Consider the following 10,059-nt stretch of genomic DNA (forward strand, 5'->3'; position numbering starts at 1 on the left):
GCAGAAAGAATGAAAAGAAAGCAGAAAAGCGCGCGCTACTAAGTGTGTAAGTATAATGGTAAGTAAAGAGTTAATAATGAAATGCACTCCCTGTGTAAGGGAAGATAAGGCGTGTCACCATGTTCCCAGAAGAATCTCCTCCCAGGAAAGGCTTTCCGAATAGATCAAATGACCGAAAATGAATGGTAAAAATGTGGCGTGTGAAATCCCCATTCAGGCATAGAGAGCAGGAGATGGACATGAAAAGTTGACGGAGGCGGGTCTCGAACCTACGAGGCGTTGAGCTCAGTACACCATGCCGTGCACTTAACCACTACTCTACAGCCACTTCCGGTTTCAGACCCTATCAAACTGCCCTTTGTTTTGAATATGACGTAGCTGTAGAGCAGCGCTTAACTGCCTCCAGCCTGCTAGATGAGGAAATGCCGGGTGGAAGGCGGTTCTGTACGTAGCGGGGCTGCGGAGACCGACTGATCGTGCCTGAAAACGGCACATGCGCACTTGGATTAGGGAATACAAAACTTCCGAGCGCCGCGCTGCGTGCCCCCTTAGCTGCGCATGCGTAGTTATGGTCGGAAGATGTCAAAAGGCCGTTTGGTACATTATGTATTCGGCGGTGGTCGTAGCTTAGTGGTTAGCGAACCAGTCTACGGAGCGCATGGTCGTAGGTTCGAGGCACACCTCTGTCACTCAGGCTGCGGGGTGGTAGGTTATAAGGCCCCATACCGGATGAGCACACCGAAGCTCCTTAGGCAGTCTGGGTGAGTCTGTTAAGAGCCCAGCTCCTCCGTCTGTGGGCTCGCTGTGGGTTTGAGACGACACCTACATCGCCAACATTTTGTCACTTTCTCACATTTCATCCATTCCGACTGCATTTCATTATTAACTCTTTACTTCCCATTAAACTTACACACTTAGTAGCGCGCGCTTTTATGCTTTCTGTTCATTCTTTCTGCATTATGTGGGTTAACACCTTTTTATTTGGAGCTGGAACCACTAAAATGGGCACTTTTTATTACCCCCCTTTTTTAGCATTAACCACTTGCCCTCCTGAGGATTTACCCCCCTTCCTGACCACGCCTCTTTCTGCTATTCCACGCTGCACTAATTCAACTGATAATTGCGCGGTCATGCAATGCTGCACCCAAACCAAATTTACGTCCTTTTTTTCACACAAATACAGCTTTCTTTCGGTGGTATTTGATCACCTGTGCGCTTTTTATTTTTCGCGCTATAAACAAAAAAAGACCGAAAATTTGGAAGAAAAATGATATTTTTTACTTTCGACTATAAATAATATATAATAAACTCAAAGTTAGTTTTACATTTAGGCCAAAATGTATTCTGCTCCATGTTTTTGGTCAAAAGAATCCCAATAAGTGTATATTGATTGCTTTGTGTGACAGTTATAACGTCTACAAACTATGGTATAGATACTGCAATTTACGCCATTTTTTTTGCTATACAGCGCTGCACTAGTTTAACAGACGATTGCGCGGTCATGCAATATGGTACATAAATGAAATTTATGTCCTTTTTTTCACACAAATAGAGCTTTCTTTTGGTGGTATTTGATCACCTGTGCGCTTTTTATTTTTGGCGCTATAAACAAAAAAATTTTGAGAAAAAAAAATTCTTTTTTTAAAAAACGATATTTTCTCTTTTCTGTTATAAAAAATATAAAAAAAAACGTAAATTTTGTCATAAATTTAGGCCAAAATGTATTCTGCTACATGTTTTTGATTAAAAAAAATCCCAATAAGTGTCTATTGATTGCTTTGTGTGAAGTTATAGCGTCTACAAACTATGATATAGATCAGCAATGGGCAAACTACGGCCCGCGGGCCGTATACGGCCCGGCGGACCTTTTAATCCGGCCCGCGGAGCTAGGCTCCCCTCACAGTCCGCCCTGAAGACCGGTGTAGCATGAAAATCTGTCTCCTATAAGGATCTGTCCCCCCTCGACGTATCTGCGCATGTGCCGGAGATCGCCGATTGGCTGCTAATGCCTGAAACTGGCACATGCGCAGATACGTCGAGGGGGACAGATCCTCATAGGAGACAGATTTTCATGCTGCACCGGACCGGCGCGGGACACGGCGAGAGGAACGCGCGGAGCAAAGGTAAGTGAATTGACACAGGGGGGACTTGGGGACTTAATATGGGGGATAAATTAATATGGGGAATGAATTACTATATGGGGGATGAATTACTATATGGGGGATGAATTACTATATAAGGGATTAATTACTATGCTTACTATGGGGGAATATTACTATACTTACTATGGATGACACATACACATAATTCATCTACTCTTGGTCCGGCCCCCGGGTCGAATATATGAACCCATTGCGGCCCTCGAGTCAAAATTACTATATGGGGGATGAATTACTATATGGGGGATGAATTACTATATGGGGGATGAATTACTATGGGGGATGAATTACTATATGGGGATGAATTACTATGGGGGATGTATTACTATATGGGGGATGAATTACTATGAGGGATGAATTACTATGGGGGATGAATTACTATATGGGGATGAATTACTATGGGGGATGTATTACTATATGGGGGATGAATTACTATGGGGGATGAATTACTATATGGGGGATGAATTACTATAGGGGGATGAATTACTATTGGGGGGATGAATTACTATGGGGGATGAATTACTATATGGGGGATTAATTACTATATGGGGGATGAATTACTATATGGGGGATGAATTACTATGGGGGATGAATTACTATATGGGGATGAATTACTATATGGGGATGAATTACTATGGGGGATGAATTACTATGGGGGATGAATTACTATAGGGGGGATGAATTACTATATGGGGGATGAATTACTATATGGGGGATGAATTGCTATGGGGGATGAATTGCTATGGGGGATGAATTAATATGGGGGATGAATTAATATGGGGGATGAATTACTATATGGGGGATGAATTACTATGGGGGATGAATTACTATATGGGGGATGAATTACTATGGGGGATGAATTACTATGGGGGATGAATTACTATATGGGGGCTGAATTACTATGGGGGATGAATTACTATATGGGGGATGAATTACTATATGGGGGATGAATTACTATGGGGGATGAATTACTATATGGGGGATGAATTACTATAGGGGGGATGAATTACTATTGGGGGGATGAATTACTATGGGGGATGAATTACTATATGGGGGATTAATTACTATATGGGGGATGAATTACTATATGGGGGATGAATTACTATGGGGGATGAATTACTATATGGGGGATGAATTACTATATGGGGGATGAATTACTATATGGGGGATTAATTACTATGCTTACTATGGGGGAATATTACTATACTTACTATGGATGACACATACACATAATTCATCTACTCTTGGTCCGGCCCCCGGGTCCAATATATGAACCCATTGCGGCCCTCGAGTCAAAAAGTTTGCCCTCCCCTGGTATAGATACTGCAATTTACGCCATTTTTTTTGCTATACAGCGCTGCACTAGTTTAACGGACGATTGCGCGGTCATGCAATATGGTACATAAATTAAATTTATGTACTTTTTTTCACACAAATAGAGCTTTCTTTTGGTGGTATTTGATCACCTGTGCGCTTTTTATTTTTGGCGCTATAAACAAAAAAATTTTGAGAAAAAAAAATTCTTTTTTTAAAAAACGATATTTTCTCTTTTCTGTTATAAAAAATATCAAAAAAAACGTAAATTTTGTCATAAATTTAGGCCAAAATGTATTCTGCTACATGTTTTTGATTAAAAAAAATCCCAATAAGTGTCTATTGATTGCTTTGTGTGAAGTTATAGCGTCTACAAACTATGATATAGATCAGCAATGGGCAAACTACGGCCCGCGGGCCGTATACGGCCCGGCGGACCTTTTAATCCGGCCCGCGGAGCTAGGCTCCCCTCACAGTCCGCCCTGAAGACCGGTGTAGCATGAAAATCTGTCTCCTATGAGTATCTGTCCCCCTCGACGTATCTGCGCATGTGCCGGAGATCGCCGATCGGCTGCTAATGCCTGAAACTGGCACATGCGCAGATACGTCGAGGGGGACAGATCCTCATAGGAGACAGATTTTCATGCTACACCGGAACGGCGCGGGACACGGCGAGAGGAACGCGCGGAGCAAAGGTAAGTGAATTGACACAGGGGGGACTTGGGGACTTAATATGGGGGATGAATTAATATGGGGAATGAATTACTATGGGGGATGAATTACTATGGGGGATGAATTACTATATGGGGGATGAATTACTATATGGGGGATGAATTACTATGGGGGAGGAATTACTATATGGGGGATGAATTACTATGGGGGATGAATTACTATGGGGGATGAATTACTATATGGGGGATTAATTACTATGGGGGATGAATTACTATAGGGGGGATGAATTACTATAGTGGGGATGAATTACTATGGGGGATGAATTACTATAGGGGGGATGAATTACTATAGGGGGGATGAATTACTATATGGGGGAAGAATTACTATATGGGGGATGAATTACTATGGGGGATGAATTACTATAGGGGGGATGAATTACTATATGGGGGATGAATTACTATGGGGGATGAATTACTATAGGGGGGATGAATTACTATGGGGGATGAATTACTATGGGGGATGAATTACTATATGGGGGATGAATTACTATGGGGGATGAATTACTATATGGGGGATGAATTACTATAGGGGGGATGAATTACTATATGGGGGATGAATTACTATATGGGGGATGAATTACTATATGGGGAATGAATTACTATATGGGGGATGAATTACTATGGGGGATGAATTACTATATGGGGGATGAATTACTATGGGGGATGAATTACTATATGGGGGATGAATTACTATGGGGGATGAATTACTATGGGGGATGAATTACTATATGGGGGATGAATTACTATAGGGGGGATGAATTACTATAGGGGGGATGAATTACTATGGGGGATGAATTACTATATGGGGGATTAATTACTATGCTTACTATGGGGGAATATTACTATACTTACTATGGATGACACATACACATAATTTATCTACTATTGGTCCGGCCCCCGGGTCCAATATATGAACCCATTGCGGCCCTCAAGTCAAAAAGTTTGCCCACCCCTGATATAGATAATGGAATTTACACAGATTTTACTTTCTGACTGCCCATCACATTTCTTGAGGTGCTAAAATACCAGGATAATACAAACACCCCCAAATGACCCCTTTTCGGAAAGTAGACACCCTAAGCTATCTGCTGAAAGGCATATTGAGTCCATGGAAGATTTTTTTTTTTCCACAAGTTTCTGGAAAATGACAAAAGTACATTCTGCTACCTCTTCCGAGTATGGGGATACCACGTGTGAGACTTTTGGGAGCCTAGCCACATACAGGAGCCTGAAATCCAATGACCACTTTGAAAACCTGAAGGTGTGTAACTTCTTCAGTTCACTTCCTCACTACCTATCACAGTTTTGAAGGCCCTGAAATGCCAGGATAACACCAACCCCCCCCCCCATGACCCCTTTTTGGAAAGTAGACACCCCAAGGAATTTAAAAAAAGGTGTGGTGATTATTTTGCAGAGCTCATTTTTACTCACAAGGTCTTGAAATATAAAAAAGGAAAAGAAAAAATATGTTTTTGTTTTCTTTTTCTTCAATTTTCGAAAAGTTGTGGCAACAAACGAGATCTGCAAAATACTCACCATGCTTCCTATCAAATTCCTTGGGGTGTCTACTTTCCAAAAAGTTGTCATTTGGGGGGGGGGGGGGGGGTGTTGGTGCTATCCTGGCATTTCAGGGCCTCCGATACTGTGATAGGTAGTCAGGAAGTGTAACGAGGAAATAAAGAACTTTAAAAGCCTGAAGGTGAATATTGGATTTTGGGGTCCTGTACTTGGCTAGACTGCCAAAACGCCTCTCACATGTGGTACCCCCATACTCAGAAGAACTAACTGAATTTTTTTGGGGAGTAATTCCACATATACCCATGGCATGTGTGAGCAATAAATCATTTCAGTGGCAATTTTGTGTAAAAAAAAGGTTAGCTGTTCTAACTTTCCCCAACTATACTAAAAAAAAGCCTTTTTTTCGTCAGTGTCACATTGGAGAGATTCCCCATCTCCACTAACAGCACCAACCTGAAAGAGTCTCATGATCCTTTCTTCGTCTATCCAAAATTAATTAAAGCATTTTGGCAAAAGTTGGGCTTTCATATTTTGGGTCTAAATTATTTCCTTTCGTCATGTGCCAAAAAGGTCAAGTTGACTGTTTCCTTAGCAATGGCTGTAGTGTAGTGGTTAGCACGCCAGTCTGCGAAGCGTAGGTTCGAGGCACACCTCTGTCACTTCGGACTCCGGGGTAGTAGGTTATAGGCCCCCTTTCTGGCCGTTCACACCGAAGCTCCGTCGACAACCTGGATTGATTGGTTAAGAGCCCAGCTCCTTCCTCTCTCTGTGCTTACCTGTGGATCTGAGACGCCATTGCCAGACTTTTTTACCATTCAGTTTCTGTCATTTGATCTATTCGGAAAGCCTTTCATAGTCCCAGCAGAATCTTCTGGGAACATGGTGACACGCCTTATCTTCCCTTACACAGGGAGTGCATTTTATTATTAACTCTTTACTTCACTTACACACTTAGTATCGCGCGCTTTTCTGCTTTCTTTTCATTGTTTCTGCATTATGTGGGTTGAGACCTTTTTATCTGGAGCTGGAACCACCAAAATGGGGACTTTTTATTACCCCCCTTTTTTAGCATTAACCACTTGACCTCCTGAGGATTTACCCCCCTTCCTGACCTCGCCTCTTTCTGCTATTCGGCGCTGCACTACTTCAGCTGATAATTGCGCGGTCATGCAGTGCTGTACCCAAACAAAACTTACGTACTTTTTTTCACACAAATAGAGCTTTCTTTTGGTGGTATTTGATCACCTGTGCGCTTTTTATTTTTCGCGCTATAAACAAAAAAAGACCAAAACTTTGGAAGAAAAATGACATTTTTTACTTTCGACTATAAATAATAAACTCAAAGATAGTTATAAATTTAGGCCAAAATATATTCTGCTCCATGTTTTTGGTCCAAAAAATCCCAATAAGTGTATATTGATCGCTTTGTGTGAACGTTATAGCGTCTACAAACTATGGGATAGATACTGCAATTTACACCATTTTTTTGCTATACAGCATTGCACTAGTTTAACAGACAATTGCGCGGTCATGCAATATGGTACATAAATAAAATTTATGTCCTTTTTTTAACACAAATAGAGCTTTCTTTTGGTGGTATTTGATCACCTGTGCGCTTTTTATTTTTGGTGCTATAAACAAAAAAATTTTGAGAAAAAATATTTCTTTTTTTAAAAAAACGATATTTTCTCATTTCTGTCATAAAAAATATCCAAAAAAACTGTACCAGTTGAGCCATTTCTTAGCCATTTGATATAATAAATGATACCAAGGATCTTTACTGGTGTGCTGGCTTTGCTTGTTTTGTTACTGAAGTGGTTGAAGTGGCTGAGGTTGAAGTGGCTGAGGTTGAAGTGACATATTGTTACTGAAGTGGCTTGCAGAGGCTGAAGCTGAGCACCATTGTTCTCTGATGAATGGAATTGGGCAAAGTGATTAAGGGCAGCTTTCTTACTGTCTGGTTTCTCCAAGGTATATATAGCATAGAGGGTCCACTATCTATTATTGTCCAAGACAGCAACAGACTAAATTTGTAGTTTAAAAACAGTCAGAATGTGCAGAACTAATGCTGGGCCTCCTTAATAGACAGCCCAGCTTCCGCTGTTAACATGTAAGCACCGTGTATTTAATATTTATTTGTAAAAGAATGATTTTATTAAAAAAAAGAAAACTAATGAAATATAAAATCAGTTAAGAAATCTAAGGTGTCAAAAAAATTAAAGTCAACCAAAAACTGAAATCACCCTGAAGAAGTCACGTGACCAGTGATGCAACGCATCGGGAGGAGCCTAATGACGTCACTTCCGGTGTTGCGCAAACCGGAATTTGCGATGTAAGGAACTGTTTTGGTTGATGGATATATACACATGCTTGTTATTTTATTATCTTTGTGAATTCCTTTTCCAATTTATTAAAGCGGTTTATTTTTTTATGGGGTTGCACTATGATATGTTCTCTTTCCTCTTGATCATACACCATCCCATTGGGAATTGTCCAAGACAGCAATACAGACTATATTTTTAGTTTAAAAACAGTCAGAATGTGCAGAGCTAATGCTGGGCTTCCTTAATAGACAGCCCAGCTTCAGCTGCTAACATGTAAGCACCGTGTATTTAATATTTATTTGTAAAGAATGATTTTATAAAAAAAAAAACTGAACGAAATATAAAATCGGTTAAGAAACCTAAGCTGTCAAAAAAATTATTTCAATAAATATATATATATATATATATATATATATATACATACACATACACACACTGCATGTTGAAATGTGTTTTTTTATATATTACAATATATGAAAAATATTTTTAAAAATATATGTTTTTTAAAATCTTTTCTTCAGATTTTTTTTAATATATAACAAAGTTATTTTAACATATATTTGTAAATGCATTCCAAAAATGTAGATTAAATGTTATTTTAAAGACATACAGTATATTTGAAAATGTATTTTTAAAAATATTTCTCATATATTTTGTAATAACAAAGCATTTCAACATACAGTATATATATATATATATATATATATATATGGGAATTTTTGGAACTTTAGTAACCGCTTCGTTTTCGAGATGGTCATGCGAAAAAACAACCAGACGATAATTCATCCGATATTCTCATCATGTGTACAAAGCAGTAGATTGAAAAAGAATAATATCATTGGTGAGCTCATTAGCGCCCCTGTTTATAACGACCACCCACGTGGAATACAACCGAAATTGTAGTATTTCCAGTATATGTCAATATATTTGGGAGGAATATTTTTCAAATATATTTAAAATATATTTTTCTTCCATGTAGGAATCCATGGGTGGCTGAACATCACTGAAGTGGCAGCACGCTGTGAGATGGCATACCTGCTTTTAGTCTCACTCGGAGTGACAATCCTACAGTTGTTTTAGTAACTTTCCTTAAGTCCGCATTACTAAATTATGAAAATGTCACAAAATACAGCATCGTGTTTTTTTATTATGATACCTTTTTGCATTGAAATACAATCCTTGAGCTCCAGGTGACTTTGCCTAGGCTGCAATGCTGTAAGCAGCTTGTCCTCAGTCACCTTTGATGATGCCATTCCAGTGATATGAGTCAGAGACGTGAGGGTTACTTTCCCGCATGGCTGGTTTGTCCCGGTCCGCACTGTGGGGTTTGGATCTTACACTTTGCAAAACATTTCAATGTTTTTTAATTACAAACCCAATATTCCCAATGCACATGCTCCTGCAGATGGCTATTCAGTATAGCTGGATGTTGTAGTGACTACAGGCCGAGATCCGTAGACAGTCCAAGTGAAGAAATGTCACCAGCACACCAAGGATTCCTCAAGAATGGGTCCGAAGTGTCAATTTGTAGTCACATAAACACAAGGAAACGTTTTTGAACCACGCAGGGCCCCTTCGTCAGGCAAGTGAGGCCTGATGATGAGGCTTTGCATGGCTTCGAAGCGTTGCCTTGTGTTTATCATATGACCATTGAAAGCTTTGGACCCATTCTTGAGGCATCCTTGGTGTGCTGGTGACATTTCTTCACCTGTTTTTTAGTTATTGTTTTAAATGTAAGCACTCTGGGCAGATATTGCCTCTTTTCCCGTCTCTGTGACACCTACTATATACAAGAATTGGAGGGGTGCAATTGTCCCTGGGACCAAAGTGCACAGACTGCAATAAAAGCACTGTTATTATTATTATTATACAGGATTTATATAGCGCTAAAGGAATTAAACTGAAAACAGTCAGAAGTAAGTGTATTAATGTTCGTGGTTTCTTATAAAAGGGTGCAAACTTCCAAAGCTCTTGCGGCCTCAAATAATAGCAATGCGCACTCACCAGAAACGC

General features: G+C 39.9%; 1 long non-coding RNA gene across 1 annotated transcript; it reads left to right on the forward strand.

Moving 5' to 3' along the window:
* The first annotated feature begins 547 nt into the window (after positions 1 to 547).
* Positions 548 to 9,173, forward strand: LOC149438226 (uncharacterized). Its single transcript, XR_016307945.1, has 2 exons — positions 548 to 761; positions 9,026 to 9,173. It is a non-coding gene; the product is annotated as an uncharacterized LOC149438226 (long non-coding RNA).
* Positions 9,174 to 10,059: the final 886 nt, after the last annotated feature.

This window comes from Staurois parvus, unplaced genomic scaffold (genome assembly GCF_062004578.1).
Source record: "Staurois parvus isolate SC_StPar_1 unplaced genomic scaffold, SC_StPar_1.0 ptg001202l, whole genome shotgun sequence".
NCBI lineage: Eukaryota > Metazoa > Chordata > Amphibia > Anura > Ranidae > Staurois > Staurois parvus.